The following is a 17,105-nucleotide window of genomic DNA, read 5'->3' as shown; positions in this document are numbered from 1 at the left end:
AAAGTGCAAACTAGGAAAATAACTTGAATGAGAAAAAACAATCAAACAGATCTTCTCTAAGTTTTATCTGAACTGAAATTCTTAAAACACTAAACATAGCTAGAGAATGGATACAGTATTCCTTAACTTCTATATCGATAAGATTCACCAGCGTAATAGAAAGTAAAGTTGAGATAAATTTTGTTTCTAACAAGACTTAGCTCTCATCCATTTAGTTTATTTGACAGTAGTAGTTATCAAAGGAAAAGAGATGCACTTGGAAGAGATAAGAGACATGAGGGACAATTAAATTCTGCATAAAAAAGAGGATGTGAGAAATATGCCTATAAAAGCACCAGTGGAGAGACCAAGATGTGAGTTTATCACTGCACTAGTGACAATTGAAATCTCATGATTTTACACTAGTCCTTGACTAGACACTGTGGTAGTTGTGGATCCCATCATCTTGGACAGAGTCCTCAGAGTAGGTCTGATGTGGAACTAACTAGCTTTTAAGTTTGAAGTATTCACTCAGAATAGCCTTAAATTTTATTTGGCAAGGAACTCAAAGTACTCTGCACAGAAAACCCAAAGCAGAAGTCCTTGAGAAGTGCAGTGCTGGGATAATATTTGCTATGACATCCAAGGTCTAAGTAGTAGAATAGTAAGAAATAGAAAAATCACGGTACATAGATTCTCCTGGAAGCTATGCTAAGGCACCTGAAAGGCAGGGAGCTGATACATAAGAACCAGAATGGTTTCACCAAGAGCAAATCCTGTTTGACCAACCTGGTGGTCTTTTATGATGGTGTCACTGCATCAGTGGACAAGGGAAGAGCCACTGTTGTCATCTGCATCTACTTCATGAAGACCTTTGACATGGTACCCCCAAACACCCTTCTCTCCAAATTGGATAGATCTGGATTTGATGGGTGGACTCTTTAATGGGTGAAGAACTGGCTGCAGGATTGAGTCCAGAGAGTGGTGGTCAATGGCTGCATGTCTGGATGGAGACTGGTGATGAGTGTTGTCCCCTAGGAGTCAGTGCTGAGGCTGATACTCTCTAATATCTTCACAAGTGACATTGACAGTGAGCCCACTGCTCAATCCTGTCTAGGTCCCTCTGAATGGCATTCCATCCCTCTGGTGTGTCAACTGCACCCCACAGCTTGGTGTCATCAGCAACCTTGCTGAGGATGCGCTTGACCCTACTGTCAAGTACTGCATGATAGGGGTACTGGTAGATGGGAACCTGGACATGAGCCAGCAATATGCCCTTGCAGCTCAGAAAGCAACAATATCCTGGGCTGCATCAAAAGAAGCATGGCCAGCAGATCAAGGGAGATGATCTTGCCCCTCTACACTGTGCTGGTGGGACTCACCTGGAGTATTGCATCCAGATGTGGAGTCCTCAGTACAAGAGAGACGTGAACCTGTTGGAGTGCATCCAGAGAAAAGCCATAAAAATGGTCCATGGAATGGAGCACCTCTCCTATGAGGACAGAGAGCTGGGGCTCTCTGCAAGGTCAACTGATAGTGGCCTTTCAGTATTTAAAGGGAAGCTAAAGGAAAGAAGGGGACAGATTCTTTATGAGAGTCTGTGGCAACAGAACAAGGAAAAATGGCTTCAAAAACAGAGAGAGTAGATTTAGGTTAGATATAAGGAAAAAATCATTTACAATGAGAGTGGTGAGACACTGAACAGGTTACCTAGTGTGATGGATGCCCCATCCCTGGAGACTCTAAAGACAAAGCTGCACAAGTCCCTGGGCAACCTGATCTAGCTGTGGATGTCCCTGTTTATTGCAGGGGAGTAGGATTACATGGCCTTTAGAGGTCCGTTCCCACTCTCATATGATTCTATAAGAAAAATGTGGAAAAAGAAGTTGTAGGTTATTCTTCAGGCTTTTAAAAAACTAATTACTGGAGTAAAAACCTTTTCATGGTCATAGCCAGCTCAAATAAACTTCAGACTACTGGATATTACAGCTGAAAATTATGGTCAGTTAAGCCTGAAAGCAGAAAAGCTCTTTTTCTTTTTGATTTGGAAATTGGAAAATCAATCCCAATGTGGCAAAAACTACATTTACACAGAAAGAAAATCATGAGGAAAATGAGGGAGTGACGTGGCTGAAAGTTGACAGTAATCAACTTTTTCCCATTGAACAGACTGAGAAGAAACAGAAGAATGGAACAGGAAGACCAGCATATGCCTAAGGACATTTTGTTGTTTTATCAGTTCACTAACATCACTGTTGTTTTGCACTAATCTTTACAACTGCAGCATGCATTACTTGCTGGACTTTCAGTTTTATAACTATTTTTACCACTGTTGGCATGTAAAATTTGTTTTCCTTTCTCTGCCAGTCAAATGTCTTTTATCAGATGGCCAAGGCTGATTTTAGCTGTGTAATGAAGCCCATTGAGATGTAAGAACAGCTGAATTGGTTCAGATCAGGATCTATCTAGCCCAACAGTCTTTTTCCAACAGCAGTGATATATGGAGTAAGAAGGGGGCCAGCATCTTTCTCATTTACTCTCTTCTCTTACATTAGCCAGTTCAGGGAACAAAGCAAATTAACTTTTTATCAAATGTGGTTTAACTTTTTATCAAATCCCTTCTGAGTCTCCTTCTGGAGTGCCCATCTAGTCTCTTGTGGAACGCAGGTGAACTCCTTGTGCCCATAACATCCTTAGGCAGCAGCTCCAATGTGTCCATGATATGTGGAAACCAAGATGCCAATTTCAGTCATATATGTGTCCTACCTGCTCTTTTTATGCCACTTAATCTATATAACACACAAATCAGTTGTGCTATCCAAATCTAGGACAAGAACAATAATATGCTATAAATTTCCAAAACACTGCAGTTTTTCTAGTTTTTATATCAATGAGAAGCCCACTTTCATATCCATAGAGTTATAAAATCTTGACACTTTTCTAAGGTAACAGAAGTGAAGATCTGGTATTGAGCTACCTCTGCTGGAAGGACACTGTGGTTTGTACAGATCAAAATGGCAGTACTTCATACTGCTGCATTGTAGTTGAAGCGTACCTTTTTAGTAACTTAAATTTTAGACCACTACAGATCTTGGAAAGCTTGTTATGCAATTAACACTACAAATAGTCTGTCACTCCTTCTGGTAAAAATGACTTGCACTCCTTGCTGCCATTTTGGTTCGCTTGCCTGTGTCACAGTTAGGTCTGGTTTCCATGACAAGAGGGTGAAGAGACCCATGGATCCACACTCTGGGGAAAGAACTGGGGGAAAAGGCAAATGGTAGGGAAATTGGACTGGACAAAGGAAGACGGTGGCAATGAGCTAAGGAAAAAAACCTTAGTTTACTAAATGCAGTAGCAGAATATGAGATAATAAAATGTAACACAGTGTGATTGGAATTGAAGATAACAAATAAAATGAGAAAGACTTTCCAAAACTGAAGTCCTTCATCTAATTCTGTAGGCGAAGCAGTCAGGGAACAAAGAAAGAGAGCAAGTCTTGTGAATCCCTGTCCCTTTTGACTTTTCCTACAAACAGAAAACAGAAAATGGAAAAACAGAGTTTTCCGAAAGTTGTAGTTCATTCTTCTCTTCTGAGGCCAGGAGATTAGAACTCGTGAAATACACTGACAATCCGCAGAACTGCAGCATTAAGTCTTTAACTCCTAGTGCACTGCATGATATTATGATGTGAAATACTGATGAAAACCCATTAAACCACGACAGCCTGCTTTGACCAGTAACCTACCTGGATGCTACTCTAGGGAACCTGCTGTAGCAGGGGGTTTGACTAGGTGACCTTTAGAGGTGTCTTTCAACCCATGTGATTCTATGACTATTGCACTGATGATGAGGCAGCTCCATGCTCCAGCTGTATTGTTTCAGCCAGAGCTCCTCCTCTGGCCTCACAGCATACTTTCCTGTACTTTCCAGTCCTTCAAAATGAAAGCCATCTTTAAAACTATCAGTTGTACTATCATATCTACATGCATTAGACATATAACGAATTAAATTTCAGTAGAAAGGATTTTTATATGTGTTTTGAATCACAAAAAAATCTCTTTGTGTAAGTGAAAAGTTGTTGTAGTACAACATGAGCAAAGCAGAGATAAGGGAGAATGAAGACTGCAGAGAGAATGAAAAATAAATTTTCTTCTGCTGTAATTGAAAAAATTAAAAAGGAGCAACTTTAAATTTCTCAAGTCTGTAATTAATGTTTTCCTGGATGCTGTGGAGCTGAGCCCTCTTTGGAAGGGCAGGACGTGCTGGTAGGATTTCAGAGAAACAAAAAAGTCATGAAAAATGAGCTGCAGAGGAGATCTGGAATGACATTTTCAGGTTTGGCTACCATTCTGGTCTGCCAGTTCAGATGCTGGAACAAGACCAATTCACGTCTCTTTACTGAATCACAGTCTCAACCTTTGTACATCACCCAGTAAAACACTACAGTCTGCTCTGTGTCAAGATGTTCTCTTGGCATAATTTGGAGAAAAAAAACCACAGTGTATCTTTCTGATATTGAGACTTTGGGTAAGTCAGCAAAAAAATAGGTTTCCTAAAACAAATGGATGCACAATTATATTCCTGATAACCTTATGATTTCTTTTATGTCCTCATCTAAAACATCCAAGTGTGATAAAACTCCAGTTATTGTAGGGCCTCTTGTCTCCAGAATAACCAGTCAACAGTGGATCAGTGGATTTCTGACCCACAACAGATGATCTTGCACACTGTATTGCTATGTGATATCTGTTGTTTGACTCCTCCAGATTGCACTGTAAACAGATCTACAAATACATCAGTAGGCTAACTCTGAACAAAAGATGATCATATTTTCCTGGAACACACAGTAATTTATAGGGATGCAGCTTGTACTCCAAGCAGGACAAAATTTCATAGCAGTCACTAGTCTCTATACAATCACTAAAGTCTTTAAATTTTCCACTTCCATTATCATGTGAACTTTTCACTAATAGAAAGCCCTCTTTGCCAAGAGCTTTGGAAAATATTATATTGCATTAATTCTTCTATAAAGGCTTTCCAGTAAGGAGAGTGTGTACAAATTCACTGAGTATACACATAAATACAACCATGACTGAGATGAGTACATCCTTCTGCAGTACGCAAACGAAGAGGTGGTAGACGCACCATGCATAAAGAGATTCAGGAGCAAGCTGGATAGGGCTCTGAGCAACCTGATCGAGCTGTAGGTGACCCTGTTCATTGCAGGGGAGTTGGACTAGATGACCATTAGAGGTACCTTCCAACTCAGATGTTTCTATGGTTCTGTGAATTCAGGAAATTGGTAAGAAAAAAACCACTTCTTTTGCAGTGAAGGTTTTGACAACAAAAAACACCATGTGTTTTAAGAAATCTCTCAAATATTAATAAAATATATTTGAATAACAAGTAGATTTTCTGGGTAGAACTGCAGTGTATCGGCACACCAAAGGATTTACTAGGTGCTAGAAATAGATACATTTGTCACATGAACTGTGCTACAAATTGAGCTGTACAAGTAATATTCATCTACTCTGTTCACTTTACATTTTAACACTTTATTCTAAAATACTGTAACTCTTGCCACTAGGCAAGGAAATAAGGAAGAGAATTTATGCATGATTTGTAGAGTGCATTTGTACATAGATATATATTTCCAAGATTCACATTGGCTTTAGTTGGGAATCACTAAGGAGAAATTTATTATTGGCAATAAAAATTCATTTCCCATTTTATTGAATCTCATTGATTAAAAGACTTCATCTCTTCTTCCCTTGGTTTCCAGTCTTCAAAAGGAGTTATGTCACTATCAGTCTTTCTCAAACTGAAAAGCATACAACAATATTATTGATAATAAAGGGAATGGTTGCTGAATCACACCTAACTTCAAACAGAAAAGTAAACAGGTAACAAGAAGCGTTTGTTTGTTTTCTTGGTTTTATTTGTTTGCTTGCTTGTTTTTGGTGTTTTATTTGGTTGGTTGTTTTGTTGCTGTTGTTGGACTTCTTTGGTTTGCTTTTTTCACTACGGGTACTCACTGAGTCCTTCAGAAACACAGAAAAAAATCCTTTGAAAGACAGAAGAAAAATCTGTCTGAAGATCTATTGAAAGGAATGTAAACTATCAAAATACTAATTTAAATGTGTCATAGGTTGAATGCATCAAAAGTTAAATGCACTTATAGCCTTCCAATGCTAAGGCTTTTCTTCTCTTGTAAGTTTTTTTCTCCGTGTGTTGAAGGGACAATTTAGACACCTTACTTGGACATTTCAGTAGCCTGTTGATTAAAGAACACTCCTGTTGCTCTAATAGAGGCACCTGGATGCTACAGGTTTAAAATCACACTGTATTAATGCCCTCACAAAATGCAAATACCTACAGCAGTCCAAATGGTTCCAGAAACAATCGTAAGCCTCGAAACGCAACTCAGGAAGCCTTAGCCTGTGGCATCTGTCCAGTCCATAACCAGAGATGAGAATGCAGCAACTCAATGCAACTCATTTTCTGCAGAAAGGAAATCAGTAACCACAACAGAGATAACATTTGAAATTGTCATTTAAATACCAGACCAACATTTAATGAGTACACTGTGATCTTTTCTGCAGCTGACACTTTAAGACTTTACTAAACATTAACTTCAGAAATCCATCAGAGAGAGAACTTGCTGTAGTCAGCAAGGGAAGGGAGGTGATTGTCCCCCTGTACTCAGCACTGGTGAGGCCGCACCTCAAGTACTGTGTTCAGTTTTGGGCTTCTTGCTATTGAGGTCCTGAAGCGTGTTAAGAGGAGGGCATGAAGTTGGTGAGGGGTCTGGAGCCCAAGCCTCATCAGAAGTGGCTCAGGGAACACTGTTTGTTTAGTCTGGTGAAGATGAATCTCAGGGGTGACCTTCTCTTTCTACAACTGAAAGGAGATTGTGGCGAGATGGAAGTTGGTCTCTTCTCCCAGATAACAATGATAGGGTGAGAGAGAACGGCTTTATTTAGCACCAGGGGAGGTTCAAGTTGGATGTTATGAAGAATTCCTTCTCAGGAAGAGTTGTTGGGCACCAGAATGGAATGTCCTCGGAGGTGATGGAGTCACCTCCCAGGAGGAGTTCATGAGACATACAGATGTGGCACTGAGGGACATGATTTAGTGGACATGATGTTGATGGTTTGATGGTTGGACTAGATGATCTTTGTGATCTTTTCCAAATTTAATGATTCTATGAACATAAAGGGAGAAGTTCACAGCTGGACAATGGCTTCCTACTGAGAAACACTTCATATACTTCAAACTATACCAATTGTATATAATTCAATTATTTGTATTAACTTCACTTTGTATTTTAATATTTACTTCTCACATCACTTCTCTACTTCCACACAAATATTTACATTACTGCTGTTCACCACTCTACACTTTTAGTTCATCTTACAAAGGTGTCGTAATTCACACCAATTTCTCTGCTGATAGTCTTCTTACTCAGAGCAATTGGATGTCACTAGTGTAGAGCTATGAGACTTTTCCCTCCCAGAGTTTGCTGTCATAAAGCAAGTAACTAACTAAACCCACCTCTTGTGATGAGCAGCACAGAACAACCAACTTCTCTGTCTTCTACTTTGATATTATTGACAATTAATTTCAGATGCTGTTTAGATGTGACTTAAGAAGAGAGCAGTTATTGAATATCTAGGAACACACTCACTGATAAGTATGCCTGGAAAGCCTCTGTAGTTAATAGAGGGCAAGTGATGAAGTGAGTGTAAGTACATCACCCAACAATTTTCTGTGGTTACAAGCAACAGCATTTAAATAATTTTCTTGACCTGTCATTACTGAATAAATCTGGGTTTTCCCTTTGCTGGTTTACCACAGTCAAGGAGTGACAGTTTGAACCAGGTCTGTATAACAACCTTCACTATGCTTCCATGAATGTGGGTATGTCCACCAGGAAAATACATGCACCTGCTTGCGATCACAGTTCAAAAGAAGAATGAAACGTAATCAGCATTTAATTCTATTCATATTCCAGCAGAGACGAGCAGTCAGTGCTGCAATCCTTTGTGTCTGTATCTTTGTGTCTGTGATACATGGATGAAGAAATTAAGTGGGAAGTCTCCAACAGAGGTAAGTAAGTCATATTTTCTGGAAAGGGAAATTTTGATATGTCTAAAGATTGCACCAGAGTGCTTGGTCATGTAGAGTAAAGAAATCTGCTACCACTAAAGAATTTTGCAAGTTTTACTGTAAGTGAACACTAGAGGGTACCAGTATTTAAAACAGATGATAGTTATAATGGTAACTTGCCAATAGAGGAAAGTAACTTAGGAGAGAGGTGTTCTTCCTCTTTCCAACATGAAAGAATACAATGTGAAAGCTTGCCTCTTATTCTGAACAGCCTCCAGGTTATAAATTAAGTTATACAGATGTATACAGGTGTTATGCAGAGTCCACTTGTCTTGTCCTTGACTTATAGACAGTCACTAAAACATGCAATTTGTAAGTTTGGTTAAAAAGAAATTTCAATTCTAACATTTCTTGTTGGTGGAGAATTATCATTTAGGGTGAAAATAAAGCCTTAATATTCTCATTAAAACATGTTTGGGGCTGGAAGGAGATTCAGCATACGTGAGATGTCACTTATTCTCAAACTGTCATAAAATTAAAATTATATATATGAAAATGGTAATTTAAAATCTCTCAAGATTTTTTTAACTACTTGTGTAAATAATGGAGTACCAATGAACTGTTATTCATTACATAACAATGTGTTATGAAAATTTAATCATTATGTCAGCTTTTCGCTGACAAGAAGGGGATTTAAGCATCTAACTAATTTTTGTGGATTTCGTTCTTCCTTATGAGGAAGATAGCATGAGACCAAACAAACACGCTGTTCCTGCTGCTCTACTACTGTAGAGCACTACTGTACTGTGACTGAAAAATCATGAAACCTGAGATGTCATACACAGAAGGAATAATATACTATGACTGTAAACACACCAAAACTATCTATTTGGGAAATTGTGCTTGATTATGCTATATTTGAGGATTTGTGTCCCTTAGAACTTCAGTTTCCTCTTTTCAAGGAAGTCAGTTAACTTCTCACAAAAGCCTAGTCTTATACTACTGGTATAAGAGGCATGCACCTTTTCTGAGGTTTGTCAACAAAATGACACACAGAAATAACACTTACCTGCTTTATGATTCCTACCTACAATAAGTACTGTTAGTCTTTTGCTATCATGAGCAATCCAAAAAAACATTAAGAAATGCAAGGAGGGGTGGGGGGGGGTGGGGGGGGGTGGAAAAGATAATAAATTAAGATCATGGGATAAAAAAAGATTTATTTCTTTCAAGTAGAGGCCTGAAAACAGAATTCTCGTGCTGACATTCTGCAAAGTCATCTATTATAGTTCCAGGAAATTTAGTGCTGAGGATAACGCTGCCACTGAACAATGAAGGAGTTTGCTGGCAGAAACAATGAAATACTGACATCAATCAAAGTTAACTGCAGCGTCTTTGCTCATGATGTGCACCCTGGAGGGCTGCCAAAGTGTGTCTCAGGTGCAACTGATGATGAGGCCATAGATGACTGTGATGATGACTGATGTGACACTTGTGCCAATGTTTGGCTTCTGAAGGCATCTTCACTTTCCTCTTCCTTGCTTCCTTTTTCTTTTTAAATACAGCCTATTCTTGTTTTATTAGTTGCAGCTTAATAAAGATGCCTACTTCAGCAAATGAAAAAAACTTGAATCTTACACTATAAAAAAACCTATATCTTGCTGTAGTGTAGATAACACTCCCTCATTCCCTCAGCTGTCTGATCAGGACATATCTCTTAACTGCTCCATGCTCTTCTTTGGGAAGGTTGAGGAGCCCAAATAATTTTGCACCGTGCCATGAAACAGAAATAGACCTCATATTTAGCTGGTGCAGAATAAAACAGAAATAGGAAGCTCTTCCCCTGACCGGCACCTGTAGGGTTTACTTCAGTTATTTCAGTTATTGAGAAACCATTCTTATATCAAGGAAATAAACAACTTACATTGCTCACATGGGTGTCACCAAACTGCTCATACTGCCCAGAGTACTCATAGTTATTTATTATTATGACAGTTTATTACCTTGCTCTTATCTAACTAGGTCATGCTGAAGTCCTCAGCACTGAGGATTTGAGGCCAAATGATGCAGAAGGAAAGCCCATAAGAAGCACTGTACAATGTAAGCTTTATTGAGTGTTGAGTACACTTTATGAATTTGTCACCTGTGCTGGCACAGCATTTGCAGTTTTAGTCTACAGCAAGACTTTGTACTGCTGGGACAGTACAAAGCAGTGAAATAAAGCTCTGTGGAAAATATAGAGAGATTAAAGACAATTCCTTTTTCTGTGTTGGACATGAAAAGCAGTGATACAGCTGTTGCTATTCACTCTCTGCTCTTTAATTTAACAGCATATCAATTCATATAATCCTTTTTTTTTTTTTTTTTTTTTAGTTCTCATGTTGCTGTTGAAATGAATACTGTGGAAAAAAGAAGTGAAGAAAAAGAAAAATCAATTTATTTAGCCCTCGGATGCTTCACTTTGCCACCTTTCAAACATCTGCTGCAAACAAGGGAGTCAATATAACTTTGAAAGGTCTCAAAGATTTTTTGTCATGGAAGGTGCTAGGGATCAGAATCACTAGTTAGAGAAGAAAAGGTTACTACTAGCACAGGAATTGGCATGATTTAAGCCAAATGGTGCAAATAGCAATTGTGATATGGGTATTGCAAAGCATTTGAACACTGAGAATTAGTCTTGCACTACTTTGCAATTTGCTGCTTTTCTCAATTAGGCTTGGTCATAACTGCATTTATAGGCTGATGTCTTTATTATTGTCATTACTGTTATTGTTGTCATCATTATTTATTAATAATATTTTTATTTATTAATATTATTTTATTTATTTATTATTTATTATTTTTATATTTTTACTATGGTCATATGCATAAAACAGGAATTGTGTGAATTTAATCCTGCCCCACAGGTCAAGTAGTTGATAGGATATATCTTCTGTCTTTCGCTTTGTACAAGATTATATGTCTACCCTTGAAAATGCTCTTTTTTACTCATCTTGTTTGTTTCATATCTGTTCAATCTGTGCTTACATTTTTAACTTGGGTAATTGGCAGAGAAAGTGACATGAAACAGATGTAGCACTAGTACAAACTAACCCCACAATGATACTCTGCTATACCTCAAGTGAAGGAATTATCCAGGCTACTCAGGGAGATATTTACTGCCTCACCATATTATTAGTAAGTAATTCCACAAATCTTAAAGAAATTCCTTTCAAGTTATATCTAGAAGGTCTGGTGAGACCTTCTAGTGGCCTTCTGGGGTTAAGTCACCATCCCAGAAGGTGTTTAAAAACTGTTTGGATATGGTGCTTAGGGACATGATTTAGCAGTGGGTTGTTAGGGTTAGGGTAGTATGGTTAGGTTGAGGTTGGACTTGATGATCTTTAAGGTCTTTTCCAACCTGAGCTATTCTATAATTCTATTCTATGATTCTGTAAAGGGAACCTACAAGAAGGCTGGAGAGGGCCTCTTTATTAGGGACTTTATTGATAGGGCAAGTGATGATGGCTTTAAAAGAGGGGAGATTTAAATGAGATATTAGAAAGAAATTTTTACTCAAAGTGTGGTAATGCCCTAGGCATAGGCTGCACAGAGAGGCTGCAAATGCCCCATCTCTGGAGGCACTCAAGGCCCCCGTCAACTGAGCTGGTGGGTGGCAGCCCTGTCCACCACAGGTGACTGGACAGATGGGCTTTAAGGTCTATTCCAACCTAAGACATTCTGTGGTTCAGTGACTGGAGAAGAAGACTGGTTCATTAAGAAAACAGAAGAACAAAGAGGCGAAGAGTGCTTAGATGGTACAGTGAATGCAGTTTTTCTGTAACAGTGACAAATTGTTTTTATCTGCTTGTTCAACAGCACCTTGAAACATTGCTGACTTCTGCAGCAGCTGGTTAGATGGCACAGTCTGCCACCATCACATGATTGCACCTGAGTGAGCTAATGTATCTGTTAAAGTGATTATAATTCATAGCCATTACAACTCAGGAATCTTAGCTCTGTTGTGAACAAGATTGCAGTGACATATAACTTGAGGGACCAAATTTATGCAAGCAGCCCAAACTCACTGAAATCTTTCTCACCTCTTCCTTCTTCCACAGTTCCTAACTGTGTTCCATTGCCACTTGCACTTACTCCATTAATAGATTTACAAATGCTGCAAAATACCTATTCATGAAAATAATCAGAAACACTGAATTCTTCCCACTTCATGGGAAGGCTTAATGGTTACAAAACCTAGCACAAGACGCAGGGACAGAACTGCATAGTGAGTCAAGACAAAGTGCATCACTACAATTTAGTCCTGATTTAAACTGATCCTCCTCGTGCTGAAGTAACATGGAAAGGCATAAGGTCTAAGCTTGCTACTTTTGCTTTTTCTGCCCACTCATTTTTCTGAATAATAAATCTAAATCACAGAAATGTAGGGGTTGGATGTGACCCCAAAAGATCTCCAACTCCAGCCCCCTTACAGGTATCCAACAATAGGTTGCACAGGTAGGCATCCAGACAGGTCTTGAATATCTCCATAGAAGAAGACTCAACAACCTCTCTGGGCAACCTGTTCCAGTGCTCCATTACCTTTACCATAAAGTTCTTCCACATGTCTGCGTGGCCCTTCCTATGTACATGTCTGGGGCCATCGCTCCTTGTGCTGTTGCTGTATACCACTGAAGAAAGCCTGGCTTCATCCATTTGCCTCCAACCTCACTTTAGATATTTACAAACAGTAATCAGATCTGACCTCAGTCCTCTTTTCCCTAGGCAGAACAGACTCAGGTTCTTCAGTCTTTCCTGATACAGAAGATGCTCCGGGGCTTTTGCCATCTCTGTGGCCTTCTGCTGGGCTCCTTCTAGGAGATCCCTGTCTATTTTGAAATGGGGAGTCCAGAACTGGACTCAGTACTCTCAGTGTGGCCTCATCAGAGCAGAGAGACAGGATCACATCCCTTGAACTTTCGGCCACGCTCTTTTGAATGTACCCTAATGATACCACTGGCATTCTTGGCCACAAGGGCACACTGCTGGCTCATGGCCAACCTGTTCTTCACCAAGACATCTATAACCTTCTCCAGCAGGTCATCTCCTAACTTGTACTGATGCATGCAGCTATTCCTCCCCAGGTGCAAAACTTTAGACTTCCTTTTTCTGTTGACATACTTAAAAACCCCTTTATTGTTATTCTTTACTCCTTCACAATGCTTAATTCCAAGAGGACTTTGACCTTCCCTGTGATATCCGTACAGGCCCTGACAACATTCCTATATTCCTCCCAGGTGGATAGGCTTTTTTCCCACTTTTCACAGACCTTATTCTTTCCTTTTAGTTTAGTTTAGTTTATCCATGAGTTCCTTGCTCATCCACGCAGACCTCCTGCCACCTTTGCTTGATTTCTTACTCTTAGTGATGCACTGATCTTGAGACTGGAAGAAGTGATGTTTAAGTGTCAACTAAGTCTCGTGGGGCTCCTTACCTTCTAACACTCTATCCCATGGGATACCTCCAAGCAGGTCTCTGAAGAGGTCAAAGTTGGCTCTCCTGAAGTCCAGAATGGCAATCCTGCTAATTGCTGTGCTTCTTCCACACAAGATCTTGAATTCCACCATCTCATGATCACTGCATCCAAAGCTGTCTGCAACCTTCACATCCCCAACCAGTCCTTCCTTGTTAGTGAGAACAAGATCAAGTAGCAAGACCCTCCTTGTCAGCTCCTCCACCAGCTGCATCAGAAAGTTATCTTCAACACACTGCAGAAACCACCTGGACTATGTGTGCCTGACCATGTTGCTTATCCAGTAAGTAGCAGGATAGTTAAAGTCCCCCATGAGAATCAGTGCCGAGGATCAGAAGGCTGTTTCCAGCCGTTTGTAGAAAGCCTCATCAACTTCCTCATCCTGATCAGTAGTACACACCCACAACAGTGTCATTTACAGTAGCCTGCCCCTTAATTCTCACCCACGAGTTCTCTAATTCATCATTTAGGTAGATCTGAACACTTAGATCTCTCACAGAAAGAGCAACTCCACTATATCTCCTTGCTTGTCTGTCTTTCCCAAAGTGGACATAGTCAAGTAAATATGACTTTTATTTTCAGTTCTTGAAGGCTGCGCTTTCTACTTGTTCCTAGACCTTTTGTCTACCCACAGTTCTCCATTCTCTTAAATTACTAGGCAAAAGAGTGCTCAGGAGTTGTTGAAAATGTTATGAACACACTGATTGTCCAGGGAAGTAATTGTGGATTTCTCTTCTTTGTTAAGCCAGCAAATGCCTTGAGATATTCAGCAGCATTACCAGTTTGATGAGAGTTGGCCGATGGATGTAAAATGGAAATGGACTGGAATTATTTTATTAGAAAATCAAATTAAAAATTCTTATTAAATTGACTTTAATATTGCTCAGAAATGATTGCTGATTGTGCAAAACAAGACAATTGACTTAAAAATACTTCAAAAATAGTACTATAGCCACTGATTATTCATGAGTTGTGCAGTAATGATACAGTGCTTTCATCCATATACAAGATCTTTACTCAGTCTTCTTACACAATACTTTTTCTATTTCATTCCTGACACCGCTGAGTTACAGCTGAGCTCAAGAGAAAGGATACAGAACATTTCAAACACCCAATGCACAGGAGCATTTGTTTCCAAATTTCTGGATCAACTCTCTATACACTGAGCCACTGGAAGAATTTACATTTCCCCACCTCTAGAAACCATGCATTTATATACTGAGACTTTGGCTCAAGTCCATCTCTGCAACTGCCATCTAACACAGGCAATAAACTGTCCCATGCTGTATACTTTTACTTTCAAAACATCCCTTCTGGGTAGAAATAATATCACACACACACCTTTTCTTTCAATTATAAAAGTGGTGTTTTCCCTTGATTGGTAAGATTTTATAACTGACTTGGAGGCAATTGATTACAGCTTACACCATTTTATTGCTCCAAAGCAAAGGAGAAAATCATGGTATAGCTGAGTTAAATGCTAGAATGCAAAATCAGGATGGCAAGTAAGTCAAACAGGAACGTAGAGCCAATTTCTTGCCTTTCATTTTATAACTAGGCTCCCATATTAAAAATCACCGTAGAAAAAAATGTGCGAAATAGCCCTTCCCTATTTTTCACTCTATTGTTGAAACCAGTTCAGATACTCAGAAGAAAATGAAAGGCTTCTGCCAACACTTTTATCAGGGAAGCAGTCATTTCACCATCAGATGAAATCAGACATGGCTGTGAAAATGTGGCTTACATTGCAAGAAGTTTATATCATTATATTAATCATCACCATTAAAACCAGGTTCCAATTACAATTTTAATACAAACAAATGCAAGTGCAAAGTACCATCATTGTCCTTCCATCTGCTGATCACAAAGTGTTTTGCATACACTAGGAAGCCGAATCCTATAATTCAAAATGACATAAAGTTTCAGGAAGCCAAAGCCAGCTGCAATCCATGCTGCCTTTATGGGTCATGTACAGCTTATAGAGTCCTACGCATCCCGCAGTAGTTCAGTGATATTTGTTTAGGAGTTCACTGAAGGGCAGAACATTGCCTTTGTGGCCTAGTGAGATGTTAAGATCAGGGTTCAGATAGATTCTTCAAAGGGAAATGAACCATTTCTTTTCATAATATCATATCCTATCTGTCATGGAAACTATTTATACGGTCCTCAGCTCCACACAAGTCAAGCAACAGAGAGTAAAGAATAGATAGGTCTCGCTTCTGCAGATTTGTCAGGTGCTTTTGGAGGAGGGGAATGAAGATAGAAATGGTTAGCAAACAGTCATTTTAAAAGCAAAGAAACCACTCATCACCCTTAAAGGAAAGAAGGACTGCTGCTTCTAGAGATAAGAAGGGAGTTCTCATCCTGCTTTTTGAATTTCTTTGGAAGTTAATTTTTCTCTTTGCTCAGATTTCTAGTATTCTCTGCTCATTTCTAGTCCCCGAGGAGCAAACATAAATCCTGGATTGTGCTTAACAAGAACCCAGTCCACTGATTCTTAAGGAAAACAAGGTACTTTATTTTCCAGTACAAACTGCCAATACAGTGGACCTCACCCAGGGTTACTATGTCTGGTTAGTAAACATAGAATAGAGCAGACAAACAAAAAACTACTACAGGAATCCTCACAACTTTTAAAACAAGAACAAAACAATGAAAGGGTTTCTCTCACCCCAAATGGGGTAAGGGAGGCAATCACAGATGAGGTAAGAGGGGCAGCATTGAGTGGAAGGACAATCATATGGACAGTGCATATTAGTCATTAGAAGGGCCAATCTCATTATTGTTCTTGTCACTCATTTCCTTTAAACATAAGTAAAATGCTATGATTGGAAGAGCAAAGCTTGGTAAATACTGAGGATACTGTGGATACTGAGCAACTACAGTTATGCTGGATTCAGCTTTTTTAAAAGCAGCAGATGTAACTGCCATCTTTCCGTCAGGTTAGTCATACAAAGCCATCAAGTGTGACATGTTATGGAGTGTAAAAATCTTGTTCATGAACTGACAGCAGTTAAATTCTCTCTCCAGCCTTCCTTCTCTAGAATAGGTGAAGAGAAGTTGAATAGAGGGTAAATATCTTCCTCAAATGTTTTATTCCATTCCTTACTGTCAGAGATTTTGCCTCTTCTGCCTGGATGTCATTTGACCTGAACATGAGTAATGTTTTAAAAGGAATGGTTCTGTGGTCTCCATCTTTCCCGCAGAGGCCATTATATCTCTAAGACCTGGTACCTAATGCAAACTGCACTGGCCCTGTTGACAGGTAATCTGGGAAAAGTTAGAAGATGGAAAGCTTGTAAGGTCTCAGCCTACTTTTCAGCTTTCAGCTAGCCTAAGTCATTGCTGTTATCTGTATATACAATTATGATTTGTAGGCATGTTCTTATGTATAAACATTGCTTCACTGGAACTGCTTTGCTAGGTCATGCTTCTGGAACAGAAACTACATATTCTCCTCAACCCTGTGGCTATTAGCCCCACAAAAAAAAAAAAAAAAAAA

The sequence above is a fragment of the Tetrao urogallus genome, assembly GCF_951394365.1.
Source record: "Tetrao urogallus genome assembly, chromosome: Z".
NCBI classification, from domain to species: Eukaryota; Metazoa; Chordata; class Aves; order Galliformes; family Phasianidae; genus Tetrao; species Tetrao urogallus.
Note: the sequence above shows the minus strand (reverse complement) of the source record.